Source organism: Anomaloglossus baeobatrachus, chromosome 9, assembly GCF_048569485.1.
Source record: "Anomaloglossus baeobatrachus isolate aAnoBae1 chromosome 9, aAnoBae1.hap1, whole genome shotgun sequence".
In the NCBI taxonomy this organism is placed as follows: domain Eukaryota; kingdom Metazoa; phylum Chordata; class Amphibia; order Anura; family Aromobatidae; genus Anomaloglossus; species Anomaloglossus baeobatrachus.
The window spans coordinates 22,608,259-22,623,113 of record NC_134361.1 but is presented as its reverse complement, the minus strand read 5'-3'; the positions used below and the strand labels follow the sequence as shown (position 1 = coordinate 22,623,113).

Here is a 14,855-nt window from a genome sequence, read left to right as displayed (position 1 = left end):
GATGATGAATGAAAGGAGAATGAATGAAACATGAGGGAATAAGGGAATGATGAATGAAATGAGGAATGAGGGATTATTAATACAAATCTGAAGAAATTAATGATATACAGATGAGGATATGAGAAAAGATGAATGAAATAATGAGGAAAGAAGGAGAGATGAATGATATAAAGATGAGAGAATGATTAATGTAATGACGATCAATGGGCGAAATATGAATAATATAAAGATGAGGAAATAGAATTATGAATGGAATATGGGAATGCATGTTATAAAATTGAAGGAATGAGGGAATTAATCATACAAAGATCAAGGAATAAGTGAATGATAATGAAAGAATGAATGAAATGAGAAATGAATGAATTATATAAAATGAGAGTAAACGCTCTAAAGATTAGGAAAGATGAAATTATGAGGAATGAAGTAATGATTGAGATAAAGATGAGGATATCAGAGAATGAAAGCTTAAAGATGATAGAATAAGATAATGATGAATGAAATAAGGAATGAGGGAAAAAAATTATAAAAAGATGAGGGAATGAAAGAATGAATGTTATATAGTTTAGGGAATGCATGATATATAGATGAGGGAATTAATGATATAAAGTTGAGGGAATACAGAAACAAATAAAATAATGAGGAATGAGGTAAAGATGAATGATATAAAGATGAGAGAATGATGACTGGAATGACAAGGAATGAGAGAAAGATGAATGTTATAAAGATGAGAGGATGAATTATATGATGAGTGAGAGGGGAATAAGAGAATTATGAGTGGAATGATAAAGAATGAGGAAATGAATGACGTAAAGATAAAGGATGAATGCCACAAAGCTGAAGGAATGAATAATATAAAGATGTAATGAGGGAATGAATGGTAAAAAGATGAGAGATTGAAGGAATGAATGATCTAAAGATCAAAAAATAAGAAAATGAATGATACAAAGATGAGGGAAAAAGAGAATGAAAAATAAAGATGAAGGAATGAAACAAAGATTCATTAAATGATGAGAATGAGGGAATAATTGATATAAATATGTGGGAATGAGATAATTAATAAAGATGTAATAATGGTAGAATGAATAAAGATGAAGGAACCAGAGAATGAATGATAGAACAATGAAGGAATTAGAGAATGAATTATATAAAGATGAATGATGGGAAAATTATTCAATTAATAATGAGGGAATAAGAGAAAGATGAATTAAATTATCACCAGGAGGAATGAGGTAGTGAATGAATAAAGATGAAATAACGAGAGAATGAAGGATATAAAGATTAGGGAAGGTCAATAAAATAAAGATCATGAAGGATGAGAAATTGGATGACATAAAGATGAAGGACAGATGAATGAAATCACGAGGAGTGAGGGATGAATAATATAAAGAATCAGGAAATTAATGATATGAAGAATGACTAAATGAATGAAATAATGATTAGCAGGAATGAGAGATACATTTTATAAAGATGGAGGAATAAGTGAATGATATAAAAATTATATAGAGATGAGGGAATGAGTAATATAACAAGGGAATGATGGATTACATACAATAAAGATGAAGGAATGAAAAAAGATGAATGAATGTTTGATCATAAGGAATGAGGGAAGTAATTAGGTATAACTGAGGGAATAAAGCTGAAGGAATGAAAGAATGAAATGAAATTCTGATCATAAGGCAAAAGGGAATGAATGTTATAAATATAGTAGCATGGGAGTGAGACCTGAGTGATCCCTCCAGATCACACTATACATGCGGGACCCTGGGTCTCCGCTTCCTGAGCTCTTAGAGGTGGGGTAACACTGAAGATTTGGGTTTTCAGTGGAGTTCAGCTTTGAAATCTGCAGGAACATTGTAGCCATCCAGCAACTGCCTGGACCCCAGAAACAAACCTGCAAGTGCAGCATAAAAAAGTTCAGTGTATTTGACTACCAGGACCATCCTCTGCTGCACTAGCCCACCAGGAACCACCATTAACCCCTTCACTATCTAGGCACTGTATGGAAGTATTAGTAGTTGAGCACTGGATGGCAGGGTAAATATCTGTGTTTTAGTTACTGTACTTGTATATATTTAATTGACTGTACTTGTATATATTTATTTAATTGACTGTACTTGTATATATGTATTTAATTGACTGTACTTGTATATATTTAATTGACTGTACTTGTATATATTTATTTAATTGAGCAGCTGTCAAAAATGATGAATAGGGGAGAGATAAGGGGCTGCCAGACCTCTTCACTGCTATCTGAAGACAAGCAACAGAACTAGGCAGGAGGGGTCCACCCTGTCTGACATCAGGCACAGGCTGAGGGTCTGCAGCCTCATACACATAGCCAACATTAGCAAGATCCACAGCAAGCAGGAGGAGGATGATGGTGATGATGGTGGTGGTAGTAGTGTGAAGAGGAGTAGCAGAGGGAAGGAGCAGCCTGGAACAGTCAGTGACGTCATCACAGATGTGCTCCGGACTCAGCCATGACATCAGCACTTGGACTCTTCTCTCCCTCCCTTCTCCAGGACTCTCCATCTGTCAGTCATTCTGCAGAGTCACACTCACACTCAGGGCTGGAGACATCGCACACATCTGGGAGAGGGAGGACGGGCACAGGTAGAGGCTGAGCGGCGCCCCAAAACTGGATTATACTCACCCAAAACAGAGAAACGTCTCCTGCTAAAGAGGTGAGTGACCCCCCTGCTACTAACTGCACGAAGCCCCCAATATCATATACACTTCATAATATCATACTGTATACATAACATTGTACCTTCTCATAGTCTATTATTTATTGTAACTTTTCATACTAAATAATATCAAGTTGATACATTTTACCGTACATTGTATCAAGTTACACCTCATCATACCTATACTATATCACATTACACTTTATTATATTGTATTGCGCCTCATCATATTTTTATTTTACCTTTTTACTCTACTTATTATATAGTTTTAAAGCCATTTATATTATATCAGATGATATCATGTTACACAATGTCACACTGTATCATAGTATATATGTATCATATATGATAGTATATAATGATATAATTCTACATTATATGTATCGTAGTACTTTATGCTTATACTATAGATATTATACTTATGTCTTATATACAGTATGTTATATTGCAGATATTATAAGTAGAATACCGGATGATATCACATATCTGCTGCTGAGTTTATTATCCCATATGAGACTCAATATTACAGCACCTGTCACACAGCAGATCATCCATATCAGTTACTATCAATGATTACATTATATCATCATCCTAAAACTCGTACAATCAGAGATCCGTCAGGTGCTGCTGTTTATGGATCCTGTTTCAGACATCTCAGTATATTATATAGCGATGCAGACATTATCAATATCATCATTATCACTGTCCCCATTGGGGGGTCGCAATCTAAATTCCCTATCTATATTGTCTTTGAAGGAAACCCAGGCAAACATACTCATCGCAGACGTTGTCCTTTGGTGGGCTATAGGTGCTAACCACTGAGCCACCTGCCCATATTCTGTGTCATTCTGACAGTATTGGAGAACTGATAATACTAGAACAATATATGGGGCTGCAAATATATTCAGATAATAAAAGATAATGTGCTATGGAGATGCCCGACATGCTGCATATATACGGTACTTGCAGGCTGTGTACAAGGCTGTTGCCCGCCCTGGGTATCGCTGATCAGGGGTAATGTTAGCTGATTGCAGAATACATCACCGGTGCAGGGATCAGATGTTACAGGAGGATCCCGCGGATGGATCTGCACAGCATTGTACACACATGATTTATAGGGACTTAGAATGTTGATGATTCGGGATAATCAATGATTTATATCCTGTATGTCCTGTAATGTAACAAGTCCCAACCTGAGACCCCTGAACATGTGACAATGTGAATGCACATAAGTAGCTGTGTCCTGTACCCCCAGTGTCAGTGCATTATCCTGTACCCCCAGTGTCAGTGTCATTATCCTGTACCCCGAGTGTCAGTGTCATTATCCTGTACCCCAGTGTCAGTGTCATTATCCTGTACCCCCAGTGTCACTGTCATTATCCTGTACCCCGAGTGTCAGTGTCATTATCCTGTACCCCAGTGTCAGTGTCATTATCCTGTACCCCCAGTGTCACTGTCATTATCCTGTACCCCGAGTGTCAGTGTCATTATCCTGTACCCCAGTGTCACTGTCATTATCCTGTACCCCCAGTGTCATTATCCTGCACCCCCAGTGTCAGTGTCATTATCCTGTACCCCCAGTGTCAGTGTCATTATCCTGTACCCCCAGTGTCAGTGCATTATCCTGTACCCCCAGTGTCAGTGCATTATCCTGCACCCCCAGTGTCAGTGTCATTATCCTGTACCCCCAGTGTCACTGTCATTATCCTGTACCCCGAGTGTCACTGTCATTATCCTGTACCCCCAGTGTCATTATCCTGTACCCCCAGTGTCATTATCCTGTACCCCCAGTGTCATTATCCTGTACCCCCAGTGTCACTGTCATTATCCTGTACCCCAAGTGTCAGTGCATTATCCTGTACCCCCAGTGTCAGTATAATTATCCTGTAACCCCAGTGTCATTATCCTGTACCCCCAGTGTCACTGTCATTATCCTGTACCCCAGTGTCAGTATCATTATCCTGTACCCCAGTGTCAGTGTCATTATCCTGTACCCCCAGTGTCATTATCCTGTACCCCAAGTGTCAGTGTCATTATCCTGTACCCCAGTGTCAGTGTCATTATCCTGTACCCCCAGTGTCACTGTCATTATCCTGTACCCCCAGTGTCATTATCCTGCACCCCCAGTGTCAGTGTCATTATCCTGTACCCCGAGTGTCAGTGCATTATCCTTTACCCCCAGTGTCAGTGTCATTATCCTGTACCCCAGTGTCACTGTCATTATCCTGTACCCCCAGTGTCAGTATCCTGTACCCCCAGTGTCAGTGCATTATCCTGTACCCCCAGTGTCATTATCCTGCACCCCCAGTGTCATTATCCTGCACCCCCAGTGTCACTGTCATTATCCTGTACCCCGAGTGTCAGTGTCATTATCCTGTACCCCAGTGTCACTGTCATTATCCTGTACCCCAGTGTCATTATCCTGTACCCCCAGTGTCATTATCCTGTACCCCCAGTGTCAGTGTCATTATCCTGCACCCCCAGTGTCACTGTCATTATCCTGTACCCCAAGTGTCAGGGCATTATCCTGTACCCCCAGTGTCACTGTCATTATCCTGTACCCCGAGTGTCAGTGTCATTATCCTGTACCCCAGTGTCACTGTCATTATCCTGTACCCCAGTGTCATTATCCTGTACCCCCAGTGTCATTATCCTGTACCCCCAGTGTCAGTGTCATTATCCTGTACCCCCAGTGTCAGTGTCATTATCCTGTACCCCCAGTGTCAGTGTCATTATCCTGTACCCCCAGTGTCAGTGCATTATCCTGTACCCCCAGTGTCACTGTCATTATCCTGTACCCCCAGTGTCAGTGTCATTATCCTGTACCCCCAGTGTCAGTGTCATTATCCTGTACCCCCAGTGTCAGTGTCATTATCCTGTACCCCCAGTGTCAGTGTCATTATCCTGTACCCCCAGTGTCAGTGCATTATCCTGTACCTCGGTATCAGTGTCATTGTTAGTATCATGTACCCCCAGTGTCATTATCCTGTACCCCCAGTGTCAGTGTCATTATCCTGTACCCCCAGTGTCAGTGTCATTATCCTGTACCCCCAGTGTCAGTGTCATTATCCTGTACCCCCAGTGTCAGTGTCATTATCCTGTACCCCCAGTGTCAGTGTCAGTATCCTGTACCCCCAGTGTCAGTGTCAGTATCCTGTACCCCCAGTGTCAGTGTCATTATCCTGTACCCCCAGTGTCAGTGTCATTATCCTGTACCCCAGTGTCATTATCCTGTACCCCCAGTGTCAGTGTCAGTATCCTGTACCCCCAGTGTCAGTGTCAGTATCCTGTACCCCCAGTATCAGTGTCATTGTCCTGTACCCCCAGTGTCATTATCCTGTACCCCCAGTGTCATTATCCTGTACCCCCAGTGTCAGTGTCAGTATCCTGTACCCCCAGTATCAGTGTCATTGTCCTGTACCCCCAGTGTCAGTGTCAGTATCCTGTACCCCCAGTATCAGTGTCATTATCCTGTACCCCCAGTGTCAGTGTCATTATCCTGTACCCCAGTGTCACTGTCATTATCCTGTACCCCCAGTGTCAGTATCCTGTACCCCCAGTGTCAGTGCATTATCCTGTACCCCCAGTGTCATTATCCTGCACCCCCAGTGTCATTATCCTGCACCCCCAGTGTCACTGTCATTATCCTGTACCCCGAGTGTCAGTGTCATTATCCTGTACCCCAGTGTCACTGTCATTATCCTGTACCCCAGTGTCATTATCCTGTACCCCCAGTGTCATTATCCTGTACCCCCAGTGTCAGTGTCATTATCCTGCACCCCCAGTGTCACTGTCATTATCCTGTACCCCAAGTGTCAGGGCATTATCCTGTACCCCCAGTGTCACTGTCATTATCCTGTACCCCGAGTGTCAGTGTCATTATCCTGTACCCCAGTGTCACTGTCATTATCCTGTACCCCAGTGTCATTATCCTGTACCCCCAGTGTCATTATCCTGTACCCCCAGTGTCAGTGTCATTATCCTGTACCCCCAGTGTCAGTGTCATTATCCTGTACCCCCAGTGTCAGTGTCATTATCCTGTACCCCCAGTGTCAGTGCATTATCCTGTACCCCCAGTGTCACTGTCATTATCCTGTACCCCCAGTGTCAGTGTCATTATCCTGTACCCCCAGTGTCAGTGTCATTATCCTGTACCCCCAGTGTCAGTGTCATTATCCTGTACCCCCAGTGTCAGTGTCATTATCCTGTACCCCCAGTGTCAGTGCATTATCCTGTACCTCGGTATCAGTGTCATTGTTAGTATCATGTACCCCCAGTGTCATTATCCTGTACCCCCAGTGTCAGTGTCATTATCCTGTACCCCCAGTGTCAGTGTCATTATCCTGTACCCCCAGTGTCAGTGTCATTATCCTGTACCCCCAGTGTCAGTGTCATTATCCTGTACCCCCAGTGTCAGTGTCAGTATCCTGTACCCCCAGTGTCAGTGTCAGTATCCTGTACCCCCAGTGTCAGTGTCATTATCCTGTACCCCCAGTGTCAGTGTCATTATCCTGTACCCCAGTGTCATTATCCTGTACCCCCAGTGTCAGTGTCAGTATCCTGTACCCCCAGTGTCAGTGTCAGTATCCTGTACCCCCAGTATCAGTGTCATTGTCCTGTACCCCCAGTGTCATTATCCTGTACCCCCAGTGTCATTATCCTGTACCCCCAGTGTCAGTGTCAGTATCCTGTACCCCCAGTATCAGTGTCATTGTCCTGTACCCCCAGTGTCAGTGTCAGTATCCTGTACCCCCAGTGTCAGTGTCAGTATCCTGTACCCCCAGTGTCAGTGTCATTGTCCTGTACCCCCAGTGTCAGTGCATTATCCTGTACCCCAGTATGCGGGTTGTTGGACGTCTCAGGTGCAGTCACTGGTTGTGTTTCTAGCACTGATGGCCATTTCTTGCTTTGGACGGATGGTGTCTTGTGCGGAGCTGTCAGCTTCGTGTGACAAGGGAGGAATTATCCAGTTTCCGCGCTCCCGGATGTGAAATGTGAAGACCTCGGTCCTGTCCGCACAAGTCTCACATCTAATGGAGATGAACTCACGAGAAATACAGAAAATAATCATCTCACACCGGGGGACAGTAAATCCCCCCTGCAGGGGTGTAACTGTAAGGGGTGCAGGGGCTGCAGTCTCAGGTGGGCCTGGAGTCTGGGGGCGCAATAAAGGGCTATTACCCCCATATCAAAAGACTTTCTATTAAAGACCTTTTGTTAATTGGGGGCTCTATAGGGGATTTTACATTGGGGGCCACAAGCTTCAGGTTTCGGCACTGTCCCTTTATGTTACTCCATAATCAGATAGATTTGCTGCCTCAGTTCCATTAATGACAATTTTTACCTTAATTAAATATTATTTCGGTGTCTCCATAGTCAGGAAAGAGGTCAAAGTAAAGTAATGGTTTCTGATGGTCTAAGAGGAATGATTAATGGCAAAAGCCCTGGTGGTCTAGAGAAAGTAAATGAAGAATGTAAGCCTCTCATGTGGGCTAGATTAGTGAATAATGCCAACGTCCCTGGTGGGCTAGGGCTATAAAGGTGTTCATATCAGCATCCCTGATGGTCTAGGGCTATAGAGCTGTTAATATCAGCATCCCTGGTTGTCTATAAGGGTCTTAATATCAGTATCCCTGGTGTTCTAGGGCTATAAGGGTGTTAATATCAGCACCCCTGCTAGTCTAAGGCCAGGAAGGCGTTAATATCAGCATCCCTGGTGGTCTAGGGCTAGGAAGGTGTTAATATCAGCATGCCTGGTGGTCTACGACTAGGAAGGCGTTAATATTATCATCCCTGGTGATCTAGGGCTAGGAAGGCGTTAATATCAGCATCCCTGGTGGTCTAGGGCTAGGAAGGCGTTAATATCAGCATCCCTGGTGGTCTAGGGCTAGGAAGGCGGTAATATCAGCATCCCTGGTGGTCTAGGGCTAGGAAGGCGTTAATATCAGCATCCCTGCTGGTCTAGGGCTAGGAAAGCATTAATATCATCATCCCTGCTGATCTAGGGCTAGGAAGGCGTTAATATCAGCATCCCTGGTGGTCTAGGGCTAGGAAGACGTTAATATCAGCATCCCTGGTGGTCTAGGGCAAGGAAGGCGTTAATATCAGCATCCTTGGTGGTCTAGGGCTATAAAGATGTTAATATCAGCATCTCTGGTGGTCTAGGGCTATAGAGCTGTTAATATCAGCATCCCTGCTGATCTAGGGCTAGGAAGGCGTTAATATTACCATCCCTGCTGGTCTAGGGCTATAAAGATGTTCATATCAGCATCCCTGGTGGTCTAGGGCTATAAAGATGTTCATATCAGCATCTCTGATGGTTTAGTGGAGTAAACAAATAAACTACAGAGCTTATATCTATTTAATGCAAACTCATCATTAGTTATGTAATTCAGTAAAAAATACCATATACCACCATTAAAGGGGAGCTGTCACCAGGGTAACAGGACCCGTTTTTGCTCTTATTTTGTTCCCACTGTTCCCCTGAACATTCCAGGTTTTGGTTCTTTTAAATCCGCCATATGGTTCTAGAGATACGGGCCTTTTTATTTGGTGGTAATTTTTATAGTCATGGCACACAGGATCCTCTGGGGCGGGCCTTCAGGCTGCTCTGCATAATTACCCTGCAAGCCACACCCCCTAGGAAAAGACTATAACAAGTAGCACTAATTAAAAATGCTCATATCTCTGGAAACATATCTTAGATTTAAAAAAAAAAAAAAAAATTGAATATTCAGGGGAGCAGTGGAAATAGGATTAAAGCAAAAACTGGACACTTTTGACCCTCTGAGAGATCCTATATAACTCCCTCCGTACATATAGGTCACAGCTAAGGTGTGGTGTGTATGGAGCGGGCTCAGGAGCTGCACCTGCTCCATATGGGGCAGATGCCGGCTGTAACATGCCAACATCTACCCGTAACAGCAGCAACCGGTGCTAGCCATGACTGCTGGATGGTGTGCAATCGACAGTGCGCATGCTCACCGACGCCCCCTGCCTCCCGCTACATGATCACAGGCGCCCTCTGCCTCCCGCTACATGATCACCGGCGCCCCCTGCCTCCCGCTACATGATCACCGGCGCCCCCTGCCTCCCGCTACATGATCACCGGCGCCCCCTGCCTCCCGCTACATGATCACCGGCGCCCCCTGCCTCCCGCTACATGATCACCGGCGCCCCCTGCCTCCCGCTACATGATCACCGGCGCCCCCTGCCTCCCGCTACATGATCACCGGCGCCCCCTGCCTCTCGCTACATGATCACCGGCGCCCCCTGCCTCCCGCTACATGATCACCTGAGACCAATGGGCTACCAAAGCAGTCACCGCCATCTTCGTACTCCTTTGAAGCTCAGCCGTGTACTGATATTTAAAGGAGACCATGTTTTACACCGTATACTGCAATACTCTGCTATCACAGTATATAGCATAAGCAATCAAATGATCACAGGGGAAAGGGGACTAAAAGATAAGGAACAAAGGCAAAAAATAGTAAAAGTGAAAAAAATAAATAAAAAAACAAATAAAGAAATTAATATAAAATTAATAAATATAGTTGGAGTCACCACATCTGTAAATGTCCGCGCTATTAAAATATAACATTACCTAGAACACACAATGAACACCAAAAAAAAATCAAAATGCCAGATTATATAAAAAAACTAAAAAGAATTCCAAGATCAGCTCAATACTAAATCTGTATAGGTTTTTCCATGTTTTTTTTTGTTTTAGTGGTGAAAAAAGATCTAACATATGTGTGTGTATATATACATGTATTAATTCATACACACCCCTGCGGATCACACATTACCGTGTGATTATTCCAACACCCACATTTCTTTTTTTCTATTACATTATTGTCATGAACGAGATCTGGAGAGATCAAAACACAAGCTGCGACTTTCAGCATTTTATTTTTATTTTTAATTTATTGATCTGCTTACTACCCCACCAGACCACCAGGGATGCTGATCACTTTTACCACCCCAGACCACCAGGGCAGCTTACATTAACTCCTTCCCTTATCTGGACCTCCAGCCATGCTTACATTTCATTGGCACACTCTGGACCTGAAGAGAAGATTACATTAACCACTTCCCTATTCTAGACTACCATTTATGCTTCCAAATCTAGACTACCAGGGTAACTTACATTTACAATTTTCTACTCTAGGCCACCAGGCAAACTAATATTACCCTGTCCCTAACCTAGACCACCTGAAAGGTTTACATTACCCCTACCTTACTCCAGACCACCAGGGAAGCTTACATTACCCACTACCCTAATCTAGGCCACAATAGAATCTCTCCTTTCTCCTTCCTTACTCTAGCCCACCAGGGAAGCTTACATTACCCATTCTGTACTCATCAGTGAATCTTACCTTACCAGACCACCAGGGAAGCTTACATTACCCACTACCCTAATCTAGGCCACAGTGGAATCTCTTCTTTCTCCTTCCTTACTCTAGACCACCAGGGAAACTTACATTACCCCTTTAAAAAAATAATAGACCACCTGATAAGTTTACATCACCCCTTCCCTCCTCAGTGAATCTCACCTTTCCCCTTCCTTACTCCAGACCACCAGGGAAGCTTACATTACCCACTACCCTAATCTAGGCCACAATAGAATCTCTCCTTTCCCCTTACCTACTCCAGACCACCAGGGAAGCTTACATTACCCACTACCCTAATCTAGGCCACAATGGAATCTCTCCTTTCCCCTTCCTTACTCCAGACCACCAGGGAAGTTTACATTACCCACTACCCTAATCTAGGCCACAATGGAATCTCACCTTTCCCCTTCCTTACTCCAGACCACCAGGGAAGCTTACATTACCCACTACCCTAATCTAGGCCACAATGGAATCTCTCCTTTCCCCTTCCTTACTCCAGACCACCAGGGAAGCTTACATTACCCACTACCCTAATCTAGGCCACAATGGAATCTCTCCTTTCCTCTTCCTTACTCCAGACCACCAGGAAAACTTACATTATCCCTTTCAAAAAATAGACCACCTGATAAGTTTACATGACCGCTTCCTTTCTCTAGACTACCGGGGAAACCTATATTACACATTCAATACTTAGCATGGAAGCTTACATGTCTTCTTCCCTCCTCTGGGCCATCGGGGAATGTAATATTACACGTTCCCTATTCTAGACCACATTATTCACTTTCCTACTACAGAACATCAGTGAATCTTACATTGTCCGCTCCTCTAACCCTAGCCCACCAGGGATCGTTATATTATCCACTTCTCTACTATACACCACGAGGGAGCTTGCATTTCTTTACATTTCTCGATCTGTAAAGTACGTGGATTGCCAGGAGCTATGAGAGCTGTGGTTTTCCGGGCGATCACTGGTGCGGAGGTGTAATTGTATGTGATTATAATTGGCCAGTAATGTAATACCAGCACACAGAGACATTATACAATCCTATATACCAGGTATGAACCTCCTCGGGGGGAGAGGGGGCTGCTGCAGATTTCTGTATAACGGTCGGTACGACATTAGCGTAACCTCGCAGTGTAATTTCTGGACACAGGGCGTCAGTTATATAACCCAGATATTTCCAAACCGGCCAACAATAGTTAGAAAGAAATGGAATTTTTTAGTTATAAGGAAAAAGTGGCTCATTATTGTTTATACTGGTTATGACGAATCGTTTATTGTATCATAGCGGAGGGGCTCTGGTTAATCCTATGGGAGACCTACTTCTGCTACTTAGGAAGAATTCTCTACGGTACAAGCAGTAAACAGTTTTTGTTCTCTTGGCAAGTCATTGCTGGATGCTCCTCTTAGGAGAAACATGATTTGCTGACAAACACATCTCAGACTCGGATGCTCCAGCTGTGAGAGGATAGAAAATATGGCCCCTTTCCCTGTACATTCATCTTTGATGTGATCTATGGTCATAAAGAGCTCACAAGAAGACAGAGGAGTTAGAAAACCGCCTATCAGAGCGAGCTCACTGACGGTTTCTCAGTTAGCTCATTCTTCAGCCAGTCATAGGAAGTTCAGCACAGAGGATACAAAAAGAAAATGGTGCAACATTTTTACTGCAATCCAAAAATTATTCTCTTTTAGCCAAAAATACATAGTAAAATAAAAATCGGCACAAGTCTTTTATTAGCCGAATATTTTGTGAACGGGGGAGCCAACGTTTTTAATTAGGGATAATCGAATATCACAAATATTCGGTAATATTCGGTTTCGCGAATATCCGACTAATAGGTCGCCGCTATGCGAATAGTCGATGCGCAATGTAAGTCTATGGGAAGCCCAAATAGTTGCTATTCGGGCTTCCCATAGACTTATATTGCACATCGAATATTCGCAAATAGTCGAATAGCGGCGACCTATTTGGCGAATATGAGTTTTGCCGAATATTTGAGGTATTCAATCATCCCTATTTTTAATGTATCAGAGAGGGGAGGGCAGATTTTTTTTTAATCCTAAGGCCCTGTGCGCACGCTGCAGATTTACCGCGGATTTTGCCACGGATTTGCCACAGAATTGCTGCAGAAAATGTGTCTAACATTGCTGCAGTCTGTGCGCACACCATGTTTTTTAATACCCGTGGATTTTCCGCTGCGGAATTAGTGAGCATGTCACTTCTTTTCCGCAGGTACCTGCGGTTTTTGCCATAGATAATGGTAAAAACCGCGGGGACCAATTTGCGGAAAATCCGCGGAAAATCGCTGCAAATCCGCGGGTGCGATTTTACCGTGGTTTTTACCACGGGTGCAGGATTCTTTTAGAGGGTCCGTTTTTTTCTTAAGAAAAAGGCACTTTCTAGTGCGCACATAGCCTTAAACAGCGCCACACCTATCTGAGCTGAGCTGCAGTACCAGGCACAACCTGTGGACAGGAGTGGCGCTGTTTATAGAGGGAAGTAGACATGTTTTTCTAATTCTGAGACATATAATTAACCACAACAAAGGACATGGAAGGAACCAGATCTGATCCGAAAACTAGAAGACCAGATGTCCCCATAAAGCCACCTTCCATTTTCTTGCCCATTTAATAGATTCCCTCTGTATTTCCAGTAACAGATCATTTCTGTGGATTTGCGCTGATATAAATGGAGTCTTAAGAGGAAACCCGAGACTCGCACGGCCGAGCGGCTTCTTGGGCCGTGATGAGGTTCCCATCATGCTGATCTCATCTGGAGGGTCCAGGCTGATCTCATCTGGAGGGTCCAGGCTGATCTCATCTGGAGGGTCCAGGCCTCGTCTCGGAGACGTCCCCGAGAACCTGAGAACTTTGTGTTTTCTCCTGAAGTAAACAATATTCATATACAGGCAGCTGATGAGGCTTGGAGGCGATGGCCGGCCGGGGAGGCCGCTCGGTGTCGTCTCCTTGGCTGCCTTGATTGGTGACCTTGTCGGAGCTTTCCCTGGAGTTAATGTAGATTGTTTGCAGGTTTTGTATTGATATTGTGCAGAGCGTAGGAGACCATATGGGATTCATACAGCACGACAGCCCTAATTGTGTGCAATCAGCTCCCTCTCCTCCTCCCCCATACCCCACCACTCTCACCTGCCTCTAGTTACTGTTTGTATACTTCTCCATCCTTCTGCAGCTCGTTCATTCTTTCCACCCTCCTTTTATTCCTCCTGTCAGGTTTCATTTATTGTCATCTCTATTGTCCTCCTTCTTTATCTGGTAGTTACTCAGCTTCTTACTTTTATTTGCTTCATACATGTTCTGTTTTTACTATTTCTTGTTTTTCACACCTTTCTTCTCTCTATACTGTTCTCTTACCATATACCTCCCCTCTCTTCTCTTTATTCCTCACATATCTCATATATTATTGTCTTCCTTCTCTCCAAACTTCTACTTTCTCCTTTACCTTTGTTCAAGCGCACATCTTCCTTTTTTCTATCTTTCCTTCCTTCTATACTTTACATTTCTTCTCCCGTAAACACTACTAGACTTTATCCTTTTTTTTTCCCGCTTTCCTTTACTTCTCTAGCTCCTTTACTTCCCTCCTCTACCTCACATCTTCGGCTCTTCCTTCAGCTTTCCGGCTCTGGACTTCTTTCTCCAATCTTCACTCCTTATGGACCTCACACATTTCTTCTCTTCTTTAAAACTACCTTCTCCTCTTACAAATGCTCTACATCATCTGTACACTCCTCTACCGCACACCTTCTTTCTTCT

General features: G+C 43.7%; 1 protein-coding gene across 2 annotated transcripts in view; it reads left to right on the top strand.

Moving 5' to 3' along the window:
- Positions 1-2,365: 2,365 nt before the first annotated feature.
- TNXB (tenascin XB) overlaps positions 2,366-14,855 on the top strand; it is a 71,306-nt gene continuing 58,816 nt past the window's right edge. Inside the window, exon 1 of one of the 2 annotated variants that reach the window (XM_075323260.1) lies at positions 2,366-2,684. The gene's annotated coding sequence lies outside the window, so the exon portion shown is untranslated. The remainder of the gene's footprint in view (positions 2,685-14,855) is intronic. The other variant, XM_075323261.1, reaches the window with a different exon arrangement.